This window comes from Petaurus breviceps, unplaced genomic scaffold (genome assembly GCF_028583685.1).
Source record: "Petaurus breviceps papuanus isolate PSGF00001 unplaced genomic scaffold, PetGlider_PUasm1.0 173, whole genome shotgun sequence".
Taxonomy (NCBI): Eukaryota; Metazoa; Chordata; class Mammalia; order Diprotodontia; family Petauridae; genus Petaurus; species Petaurus breviceps.
In genome coordinates this window covers 33,534,213-33,547,090 of record NW_027185759.1, presented here as the reverse complement: position 1 = coordinate 33,547,090, position 12,878 = coordinate 33,534,213, and the positions used below count along the sequence as shown (strand labels likewise).

General features: G+C 38.5%; 1 long non-coding RNA gene across 3 annotated transcripts in view; it reads right to left on the bottom strand.

Annotated features, from left to right (window-relative positions):
• LOC138157784 (uncharacterized) overlaps positions 1-12,665 on the bottom strand; it is a 38,721-nt gene extending 26,056 nt beyond the window's left edge. Inside the window, exon 1 of one of the 3 annotated variants that reach the window (XR_011167458.1) lies at positions 12,157-12,665. This is a non-coding gene — a long non-coding RNA (uncharacterized lncRNA). The remainder of the gene's footprint in view (positions 1-12,156) is intronic. The other 2 variants (XR_011167459.1, XR_011167457.1) reach the window with 2 other exon arrangements.
• Positions 12,666-12,878: the final 213 nt, after the last annotated feature.

The window sequence follows — 12,878 nt, the reverse complement described above, 5'->3', positions numbered from 1 at the left end:
GGGAGGGAGGGAGGGAAGGGAGGAAGAGAGGGATGTGTGCACAAAAATAGAGTGGCAAAGTCCAGCATGAAGTTGAGGAAGATACAATCCCAGAGAACATAGAGCTGAGTGACTTAGCTTCTTCCAGTCATGGCCTCATGCTGAAGTCAAGGAATTCCAGCATTTTAGAGATCAGAGATCAAGTGCTGGTCATCAGAGAGTTCCAACTGAGAAAATGTCAGAAAAAGTTATTGTATTTGTGTTATTAGATTGGGGAAACCAGTGTCCTGAATTCCTTCTCTAATTTTTTTTTTCTCAATTAAATAGTTAGCAAAAACTTATCTGTATTTCATCATGGCTGTTTAGGTTTTCAAGAAACAAATTGCACTTTAACATTTCAACGTGTTTTGGATGACTCTGACGTAAAAATCTCACTTCTAAAATTGTAATAATTAGGCATGAAAGAATTAAGCTGAAAGCATGTGGGCAGAGCCCCACAGAACAAATTGGATTGATTCCCTTTCCACCTAATCTATTCCGATGCATTTCTTTTTTTAAAAAAACTATCAGCCTTGTGCAATTTTCCCCAGCCCTTCCCCCACTTTCTAGTCACAGCAAAGATGATTCTGAGAGCATTGTGCCTGCAGGGACACAGAACCAGGGCTCTGCCACATTTTCTATTTTGATGAATTTCATAAAATCATGCAGAGCCACAGCCAGGTTTCCACGACATTTATGATCAACTCTTGTCAGGCTTTAGCCCATGGACTCAGGTTCTTTGAGAGAGCTGGTTTGATTTCTTTCATCTAGGTGACACAGTGGCTAAAACTGCCAGACCTCAAGTCAGAAAGACCTGAGCTGAATTTTGCTTTAGACACTAACTAGTTGTGTGACCCTGGGCAAGTCAGTTGCTTGTCTCCCATCTAATCTTTTCCCTGTGCCTCCTTTCAGGTTCCTTCTGCTGAAGCTTTTTTGAAATAGTCACAGTCATTCCACATTTTCCCAGAGGATCCAGGACCCAAAAGCTGCTTTAGAAACACACACAGAATCTCCTAGTCCTGAAGCATGAGTCACCTCACACACACACACTAGGGTTTGGTTTCTCAGCTAAGAAATATCTACCAGCTTCCTCTGTTTCCAGAGCTCCTGCTTCTATTGACCCACTTCTGCAGCCTGCAGACAATAATTATGTGCTAGCGGCTTGTAACGCTATTGGCTTTTTAACTCCCAGGTTACACATGTGCTGATGACTCACCTGGAGAAATAGTCATTTACTCAGTTGAATCTAATATAAACTTCCAGGTGTAATAGGAGAGAGGTGGGGCAATTTGACATGGAAAAAAAATTACCTGTGAGGGAAGTTTTTATGTTAACTTCTAGACCTAAATTATATTCGAAGACTGGTGAAAATGTTCCTTCCTCCATTCAGTAGCCTCAGATCCCTCCAGCTGAAGGTAATCATTCCCTCTTTTTTGCCTTCTCGTTGAATATTTTCCCACTTACCAATATGCATGAGAGCATCATTTCCCCTACTAGACTATAAACTCCATGACGGCACATTCTACAGCTTAGCAATCTTTTATCCTCAGTGCTAGGAAGCAAGTAGTAGAGACTTCATGAATGTTGGAAGAATACTTTGTGATTGTGGTGAATCTGTGAAGCCAAGGGAGAAAGGAGTGCCTAGACGGAGAGGGTAGGCCATGGTGTGAAATGCTACCGAGAGGTGAAGATGGACACTAGACCCAGAGATATTTACAGCTCCGTGGGTTAGTGGATACAGTGATGGGCTTCGATTCAACATGACCTAGATTTGAAGCTCACCTCAGACATTCACTAGCTATGGGACCCAGGGCAAGTCACTTGATCCCTGTTTGACTCAGTTTTCTAATCTGTAAAATGCAGGTATTAGCAGCATGTTCCTCAGAAGGTTGTTAGAAGGATAAAATGAGAAAACATGTCAAGTGTTTTATAAAGTACTATACAAATGCTAGCTGTTACTGCTGTTATTCAAACCAGATCATCTACCTTTCTATGGTGAGAGAGTGAATTCTAAACCAAACAAGGAAAAGAGGCAATTACTAAGGAGAAAATAGATAATTTTGATTACTTGACACTGAAAAGCTTTTGCATTAATGTAACTAGGATAAGTAGGGAAGCAATCAACTGGGGGAAAATCTTTATTATCAAATATATCTGATAAGGGTCCAACATGTGACATATGTATTTGTATTTGTCCTGTATTAATAGATATTAATTAACAATGATATTAATTATAGTATATAATAATAAAATATATTAATTTATATATGTAAATTTATATGTGCAAATATACATGTGTGTATATGTTTATATATACATATAATTAATAGAAATACATAAGACCAAAAGCCATTCTCCCATAGATAAGTAGTCAAAGGATATGAACACTTCTCCAAAAAATCACAAATTATCCATAACCATGTGAGCCATTGTTCCACATTGTTAGAAAGAGAAAAGCAAAACCACTCTGAAGTTTCACTTCATATTCACCTAATTACCCAAGATGATAAAAGGTAGGAATAGACAATGTTTGAGAGGTTTGGGGAAAACTAGCAAACTAATGCACTATGGCTGGAACTGTAAATTGGCTTAGCCATTCTGGAAAGTCATTTGGAATGATGCTTTAAAAAAGAGAGAGAGATTAAAATGTCCATGCCCTTTGACCCAGAGACTCTATTATTAGGCATATACCCCAGGGAGGTCATTGACAAGAAGAAAATTCACATAGACATGGAAATATTTATTTTGTTATTGTTCAGTTGTTCAGTCATGACTTAACTCCATGTGACCCCATGGACCATAGCCCTTCTATTCTCTCCTATCTCTTGAAGTCTGTTTAATTCATGTTCATTGTTTCCGTGACACTATCTGTCCTCATTCTCTGCTATTCCCTTTTTCTCTGGCCTTTAATTTTTTCCAAATAGACCAGAGAATACTAGGCTCTCCTATTCTTTACTATCTCTCAAAATCTGTTTAGTTCATTTCATTGTTTCCATGACACTATCTATCCTTCCCATTATCTGCCATTCCCTTTTCCTTTTGCCTCCAATCTTTCCCAGCATCAGGGTCTTTTCCAACAAGTCCCATCTTCTCATTATGTGGTCAAAGTATTTAAGCTTCAGCTTCAGTATTTGACCTTCCAGTAAAGAGCCTGAATTAATTTCTTTAAGTATTGACTGATTTATCTCCTTGCTATCCAAGGGACTCTCAAAAGTCTTCTCCTGCACCACAATTTGAAAGTCTTCATTCTGTAGCACTCAGCTTTCCTTATAGTCCGACTATCACTGTCCTACATTACCGCTGGAAAAACCATAGCTTTCACTATAGGGACCTTTTTTAGCAAAGTAATGTCTCTGCTTTTTAACATGCTGTCCAGATTTGACGTAGTTTTCCTTGCAAGGAGCAAGTGCCTGCATTTCATGGCTGCATTCACTGTCTGCAGTGATCTTTGAGCCCAAGAACATATATCTGACACTGCTTCCATTTCTTCTCCCTCTATTTGCCAGGAAGTGATGCCAAGATCTTAGTTGTTTTGGTGTTTTGTTTTGTTTTTTATGTCAAGCTTCAAGCCAGCTTTTATGCTGTCCTATTTCATGCACATCAAGAGACTTCTTAATATCTTCTTCACTTTCTATCCTCAAGAGTGATGTCATCTGCACATCTGAGACTGTTGCTATTTCTCCCAGGAACCTTAATTTTTGTGGTGGCAAAAAAACTAGAAACAAAGATGTCTATCATTTGGAGAAGAGCTAAGCAAATTGTGGTACAATTGTGTGTAATGGAATATTGCTGTAAGGAACAACAAATATGATAAATACAGAGAAGGATGAAAAGATTTACATGAAATGATGCAAAGTGAAGTAAAATAAAAATACGTGTTCATATATGTGTGTGCATATATTACATATACACACATATACATGTCTACAACAATATAAGTGTAAATAACAACCACAAAACAACTGAAAATGAATGCTGCTAAATTACAAAGATCAGGCTTGGCCCCAAAGAATAGATATGGAAAGATATCTCTATAATTCCTCTGCAGAGCTAGGGAGTCCATCGATTCTAAGGTGGAATATCACTTATACTGCCAGATCTCTTTAATGACCAGTTTTGCTCACTTCTTTTACCAAAAAAACTGAGAATTCAAAGGAAATGGATAATTATCAGCAAAACTGTCAAATACCCAAATTTTTAAAAATAAGAAATATACCCAATATCAGAAATAATTTTTTCTTTATAAATTATTTCTTTAAAAATTACAAACTTTTTTCTTTTTTTATACTTTTTAAAAAATTCTCTAAATATGGTTGGTTTTCTAGTAAGAGAAAAAGAAGAAATATAGGGGGAAATTTAAGTGATGTAACTAACAAGAGATATCAATAAAACAAAATTTTAAAGAAAATTAATATTGCAAAATTACAAAGAGTATAAATTTGGCCCCCAAAAAGAGATGAAAAGACACTTCAAGCCCTGACTCCTTTGAAGAGTTGGGGGAAGAGGGGTAGGAAAGGAGGACCAAGGGTGTGGAAGAATACATATAATGTCAAATATTTATTTTTATGAATTGATTTTTCTGAAAATGTTTTCACTTCTTTTTCTTTTTTTCTTCTAAAAAATATCTGCTATAAAATCTAGGTGATGTGAAAACAAGAGATAGCAAAAATCTATTTCAAAACATACAGAATGAAATGAGGGAATGGAATGGAACAAAATGTATTATGCTTCAGGCAATTTGAAAAAGTAGGTGTTGCATCATAATTTCAGATATGGTAATAATAAAAATTGTCAAAAAAAAAATCAATGGGGAAATTACGCTATAGAACCAGTCTAATTATTCTGAAAAATGCCTTGAAATTATACACACAAAATCAGTAAACTGTCCATAGCATATGACTTAGCAATATCACTACCTGCTATATATATTCCAAGGAGACCAAAGACAGGCAAAAATAGTTGCAGCAACAAAGACCTAGAAATAAAATGGATGCCCATCATTTGTGAAATGGCTAGACAAACTGCGATGTATTCATTAGTTGGAACATAATTCTACTGTAAGAAATAACAAATATGGAAAACTCCCATAGATTTGGGCAGACATGTGTGAACTGAGGCAGAAGGACATAAACAAAACCAGGAGAGTGATATTTATTATGTCCACCACAATGTAAAGGAAAACAATACTGAAAGATTTCAAAACTCTAATTGATGCAGCAAGTATGATTTCAGCAAGCTGATAGGGAAGCATGCCTTCTGCCCCTAGGCAGAGGTGATCTAGATGTGGGATGAGGCACACTTTTTCAGACGTGGACAATGAATGAATAAATAAAACACTTGATAAGCACTTACTATAGGCAAAACATTAAGCTAAACTTTGGGGATACAAACAGAAAAGAAAGACATGGACAATGTGTTAATTTGTTTTGTTTGACTATTCTTATCTGTTACAAAGGAGAGCTCTGTTGAGGAGGGGAAGGAAATCAATTGAACTTGACAGTGATGTAAAAGAAAAGAATCTCGTTAAATCATTTAAAAATAAAAAATACAAGAAACTATAGACAATAAACCATACACACTGAAAAAAATCTCATTACTCCAAATTCTCCAGTGGATCGTGATTTCATCATTGTGGATGAATATAGCTCTCAATCCATCCCTGCCTGCCCTTCCTATGAAATCTTTGTCTTTGTTTTCCCAAAGGTTTACTCCAGGGTATCCACCCAACCAGCTGGGGTCCTTTCTGTGCATTAAATGGCATAATGTCTATGTTCCTAAAGGTAAATCTAGCTAAAATGCTAATAAACATCAAGAGTAACACAATAATTATAGGAGATTTTAATATCCCTCTTTTAGAGCTAGGTAAATCCAGAAATGTAAACAAGGTAGAAACAAGAAAGAAAACATAGTTCTAAACTGTTTGTTGGAGGTAGAGGAGGAATGAACTTGAAAGACATGTGGAGAATTCTGAAGTAAAGAATATAGATATTTCTCAGTATCATAAGGAACTTTAACCAAAAGTGATCATGTGCTGAATGAAGCATAAAGAAATCTTTAATAAATGTAAACATGCAAAAATAATCAACATTCCTTATAATCTATAATAAAAAATAGCAATGAAGGAAATGAGCAAAAAATACAGAAATAATTGGAAATTAAATAACAGGTAGGTCTAGGAACAAATCATGAAAATAATTATATTGAAAAGAATGATAAGACAACATATCAAAATTTCAGTGATGGAGTTAAAGCAGTCTTCAAAAGGAAAATGTCTATCTCAGAAAACACATTTTAACAAAACAGAAAAATAGATTAGGGAACTGAGTATTAATTTAAAAAAAAAAACCTAGAAAATAACAAATAATCATCCCCAAAACAAACACAAAAGAAATCTTGAAAATCTAAGAAATAAAGTGAAAATAAAAATGATCAAATTAAAAAAATAATAAGCTGAATATACAACAGAAAGGAACTAATGAGACTTCTCACAAATGACTATGCCCAACTACATGCCAGAAAAACTGAGAATTAAAAGAAAATTGATGATTATCAACAAAACTATCAAACACCCAAAATTTAAAAAATAAGAAATATGCATCCAATGTCAGAAAGAGAAATAAATGAGCTATCAAACGGCGAAAAAAAAAAACCTTAGTCCAGATGAATTTGCAAAGAGCAAATACATACTACAAATATTATTCTCACTAATTGAGAAAGACAAAAATTTAACTGAATCTCTTTTATAAGACAAATAAGGTCCCCAAAGCCCAAACCATGGAGGATTAAAGAACAGAAAGAGAACAGCAGATCAATCTCATCCATGAATATTGATGCAAAAAAATAGAAATATCTTGGTGAAGAAAGACTACAACAATATATTGTTGTTCAGTCACACCCAACACTTCGTGATCCCACTTGGAGTTTTCTTGGCAGAGATACTAGAGTGGTTTGCCATTTCCTTCACCAGCTTATTTTATAGACAAGGAACTGAGGCAGACAGGGTACAGATAGGAAGTGTCTGAGGTCGAAAGTGAACTCACAAAGATGAGTCTTCCTGATTCCAGACCCAGTGTTCTATCTACCTAGTTGCCCCCTAAACTCACTTTGACCAAGTTGAGTTTATGTCAGTGATACAAGGAATATTTCAAGGACTATAAGATAAACCTAGAAAAGAAATGTGGCAACCAACGGTTGTGATGGCTGTGAAAAATAAACAAAAGACTTAGACCACTGTTATGTAGGTAATAGGTAGTCACTGGAGATGATTGATTGAGCAGAAGACTGCCATTACCAGATCCACATAGAAGATTAGTTTGGCAGTGGTTTGAGGAGTGAACTAAAGGTGGGGAGAGAATGGAAATTGTAAGCTCCTTAAAAGTAAAACTTTCATTTTTCCCTTTGTATCCCTAGCACAATGTATAGCTCCTGGTGAATAAAAATGGTTATTGAATTAAGGCAGGAAATTTATTGCCATAGGCCAGATAGGTAGGAATGAGGGTGGTAGCAATGGGAAGACACTGAAAGAGATTGTTGTGAGGAGGATTTCTGAAATTGAATAGAAAGGTTTTGCAATTGGCTGGACAAGAAAGAAAGAACAAATGGGGCATGAGAGAAAGCTTTTGGATTTGGAACCCTAGCATCCAAGTTTTCATCCCAACTCCAATACTTGCTACCTATGGAAGTCTGGGCAAATTACTTCACTTTTCTGAACTACTGTCCTCCTCTTAACAATAAGAATGGACAGAATGAGGTCTAAGGTCCCTTCCAACTCTACATGTCATGTATCTACTTATTGGAAGAGTTCAATACAAGACTGAAACTTCAGATAATAGGAGAGTAAATGAATTACACTGCCCTGATGAAAACGGAAGTCAGAAGGAAGAAAAGATAAGCTTGATTTCAGACATGTTGAGTTTGAAATGCCAGTGGGATGTCCAAGCGGAAGTGCCCCATAGATGGCTGTAGACATGGATGCTGGAGTCCTGGGGAGGATCAGGATTAGAGATGGAGATTTTGGAGTCATCTGAATATAAACATGAGAGTTGCTGGAGGTGTGGAACCCAGCCCGCAGACAGGGCAGCCAACAAAACTCCCAAGTGGCCTGAACCAGATTAAAACTTAATTGGGAAATGTTTAACAAAATACATAAAAATGCAAGATAGAACATGTTAATTTGTGTTTTTCTAAGTCAATACGCTTATGCTACCTACAGGGATTCATTTCTATTTGAGTCTGACACCACAGGCTGAGACTAAGAAAGTGGCTGTTTGTAAAAGTCTACTTGAGGACAGGGAAAAAATGTGGAGAAAAAAAAGAGGCTCAAGATTGTCCTTGGCTGACACCTTTTAAAAGGGGCTAGAAGGATAAGTGAAAGAGAGAGAGGAACATCAGAGAATTAAAAGAATTGTGCAAATATGGTTATCTCAGAAGCCAAAGGAGGAAAGAGTATCTAAAAGGTGAACAAGTGTCAAGTGAGCCAGATGTCAAGGTGGAAGGGAGGAAAGAGAGGGAGGAAATAAGCATTTATTGAGCACCAACTATGTGCTAGGCACTGCAAAGGGACTTCAGAGACCATTTAATCCAACCTCCTCGTTTTACAGATGAGGAAACTGAGGTTCAGGAAGGTTGGAGGTTAAATGACTTGCTCAGCTAGCAAGCATCTTTAGTGGGACTTGGACCCTGGTCATTCTGACTCCAAATCCAACATTACTCTGCCATACTGCAAAGGGACTTCAGAGACCATTTAATCCAACCTCCTCATTTTACAGATGAGGAAACTGAGGTTCAGGAAGGTTGGAGGTTAAATGACTTGCTCAGCTAGCAAGCATCTTGGACCCTGGTCATTCTGACTCCAAATCCAACATTACTCTGCCATACTGCTGAAACAAAGCCAATAGGAACACATCCATTACCTGTGAGAGAACAATCCTAGAGGAGTGATGGGTATTGGAGGCAGATTGAATGGAAATTGAGGAGACAATAGATGGTGAGGAAGTGGATGCTTGGGTGTAGGAAAATTTCTTTTAAAAGTTTAGCAATGAAGCAGGAAAAAAGAGATAGGATAGCATCTGGATATTGCTCTATGTTTTTAATTTGGGCACATTTGTAGGCAGAACAAGTTGGGTGGCGAGGAGAGGGGGAGAGAGAGCAAAAGAGAGATAGGAGAGGGAGAGGGTGGAAGATGGAGGTAAGGGAGAGAAAAAAGAGAAGGAAGGAGGGAAAGGGAGAAGGAAAGACTCATGGAACAATGTCCTGGAGGAGTGAGAAGATTACAGGGTCCAGGCATAGTAAAGGGATTCACTTTAGAAAGAAATAGAAATACCTTGACCTCTGTAACTAGAGAGGGCTGAGAAGATGATGTTGTTGAAGGGTTGCAGGGCTGGGGAACCTGCAGCCTCAAGGCCACATGTGGCCTTCTACATCCTTGGGTGTGGCCTTTTGACTGAGTTCAAGTTTTATAGAACAGATCCTTTCATTAAGGGGATTTGTTCTGTGAAGTTTGGATTCAGTCAAAGGGTTGCACTTGAGGACCTAGAGGGCCACAAGTGGCCTCGAGGCCAAAGGTTCCCCTCCCCTGGTAAGGAGTAGCAGAAGTAAGAAGATGAGGGAACTCACATCAGGGCTCAGTCTTGGCAATGAATTAGGCTGCCATCTGCTCTAAGTATAGAAAGTTAGGAGTACAGTTAGGAACTCGAGGGCAAAGGGACACACTTAGAAGAATCAATCGCTATGAACAATGAAATAGGGAACTGATAAGCTTAGTGGAAAGAGATGGCAGGGCACCAGGGAAAGTCCAGCAGAAGGGTGGACACTACAATCAGCTCTATTTCACGGCTTTCTTCAAGAATATTCAGCAGCTCCAGAATGTGGCATAAGGTAAGGATGGAATGAGGACTAGTTTGGAAATGGAGAAATGTAGGAATGGGAGATTCTGGGCTGCTGGCTAGTGAATCATTAAAAGGGTTGACCAGGAGGTCAAGGCTGGGGATGAAGGAAAGAAAAACCGGAGTATCGACTGGGAAAATAACAGTGAGTGAGGGTAATGACATATGTTGTAAGAAAGTATAAGAAGGCAGAAGAATTAATGAGTGAATAAATAAATGAAAAAGTACTTGTTACATGTTTCCTATGTACAAAGGACCGGGGATACAAATGGAAAAATCATTGATCTTTGCTTACATTCTGGTGAGGAAGACAAGAGGGCTCACTCTTCAGCTCTAAGTCACATGGAAGGGTCCAATGGCCCTCGTGGCACAGCAAGGCAGAGTGAAACTTATCCTCTTTATTGTCACTTCCACTGATAAAAACTACCTGTGTTTCCAAAATTGAACTATTTGAAGATGTGAAAGTGGAGGCAGAAACCAATTAGAAGACTGCGGCAATAATCTAAGGAAAAGGCGATGAGGTCCAGAACTAAGATGGTCACTGTGTGAGTGGAAAGAGGCTGGATGTAAGAGATGTGGAAAAATGGCAAAATGGAGCAGCAGACTGAATATATGAGAGAGGAGTAGAAAATAATGTCAAGAATTATATACCTATTACTGTCTCAGGAAAGGAGGAGGGGAAAAGGAAGGGATTGAATTTTGAATTTAAAAATTTTATAAATGTTAAAAATTGTTTTTACATGTAATTGGGGGAAAATATTGTTTTAAAAAATTATATGCCTAAAATATTTGAAGGATGGTGGTGCATTTGACAGAGATAAAAATACTTAGGAGATGGCAGGGTTTAAAGGAAAAGATAGTAAGCTCAGTTTTGGACATGTGGAGTGTCTCGGGGTTAAAAATTAACAGTTATTAAGCACATGTCAGGTGCTGTACTGAGTTTTACAAATAACATCCCACTTGATCCTCACGACAACTCTGTGAGGAGTGTGCTATTATTATTCCCATTTTTACAGATGAAGAAACAAAATGAGGCCGACAGAGGCTAAGTGACTTGCCCAGGGTCACATGGCTTTGTGTCTAAGGCCAGGTCTGAACTCAGATCTTCCAACTCCAGGCCCAGAGCTATATCCACTGTACCACCAACTTCCTCCAGTTTTAACTCTCCAGCATGTATCAAGGACTAAAGCCTGGGAGAAGAGACCAGGGCTGGATAGAAAGGATTGTCAACATCAATATCAAAATCCCCAAAGACAGTGGAGTAGAGGTAAGGTCTAATATCACTGAGAGTCCAACAGATAGCAGCCCTGAGGACAGGAAGAGAGTGGTGTAATCAAACTGCATGGACTTCAAAAGACAAAGGATTACTGACACGTGGAGTTAGCGGAAACTGTCTGAAAGGGGCAGAAGTGGGCCCAGATCATGTCACTTCTTCCTCTTAGATCTGTGATGGTCCCGCATGAGGGAAGTAGGTTCCGATCAGAAAAGTCAAGGTTCCTGTTGAACCAAGAGACATAAAGGATGTTGTTTACAAAGTCTGAGGACATAGGGGAATTTGTTGAGAATAATGTGTGTGTTCCAAAGGGTAAATGGAGTCTAGGAAATGGGTGAACCAGTTTGGAGTGAGTGGGCCTGGAGACGTGTAAGGCCACCTGATCACAGTACGACTGAAAGTTCAGGAGGGAGCAGTAAATCCTTGGGCTAGAGCAGTAAGACTAGATGACTGAGACTGGGGATCGAGAAAAATGAAAAGAAGGGAGAGTTCATTGGCTCAGACAGAACACATCATAAGCACTTAATAAATGCTTATTGACTAGTTGTTTAAATAATAGCAGTCTTAAAAAAAATTACCTTGCCCCCAAGTTCTGCCATTCTAAACATGCCCAATCTTGTCTGGTTTCAGCACTTAACTTAGGACTGGTTTCAAGTCAACAAGCCAAGACAATAAGCATTATTGAGCTTTACTAGGCACTATATTCAGCACTAGCAATATAAAGAAAAGCCAAAAAAAGACAGTTTCTGCCCTCATTCTAATGGGGAGAGACAATCTATAAAAAAGGGACCTGAAAAACAGGAGGAGGAAGGGAGAAGTTGGGATAGACAGGGGCTGAGCTGGGAGACGAATGTTTGCATTTGGATAGGAGACATCCTCCCAATACAAGAAGCTGTCCTTCTCTCTCCCCTCCCCTGCGTCCTCACCCCAGTACAGACCAGCTACATAACATACCCTAATTCCAAATCTGAAGAAACTTACACTTCTTCCTTTCTATCCTCCTTGTAAGAAAGAAATCAATTAGATGAACTAAGTGAGATGTTCATCTCGTTTCTCCTTTGTGGCATCCAAGTAAGGTCCAGGAAGTGAACACATATCTCAGATACTCCATGATATGCAGCATCTCTGCTGGAGGGCACTCTGCCCACCTCCCTACCATCTCAGGACAGGGAGAAAGCCTCGACACGGTCGACTCTCTTCTACTGTTTCCATCTCGTGTTGGTAGCCACCTAAGAGAAGGTCTGCCAAAGATGAACAAATCTTATTGGCAGGCAGTCGGAGTTTAACCTTTTTTTTTTTTTTTGGTTCAAGACTGTGATATCATGAATGTGGGGAACACCTGGCAGGGAAACTCCCTCTTCCAAAGGCTGTCAGCACTTTCCCTGCAACTTATAGTCTTCCACGATTACCCAGAACACTGTGAAGTGAAAGGCTTTGCCCTAAGTCATATTGCTAGTACATGCTGCAAGCAGAACTTGAACCAGCTCATCCTGTTTCTGAGACCCACCCAGTACACATCACACTGCCTCTCTAGCAAAACATTAGCATTATAAAGTATTTGAAAATATCTCTTCATTCCCTAGAGGTTTTGTTTTCCCTAGACAGTAGAGTAAGTCACAGTAATGAAGTGTTAATGAGAGTGACCTTAAAATAAGATGTGAGACTTATCAGTTTTGTCCAACAGCATGAAAGGTGAGATTTTC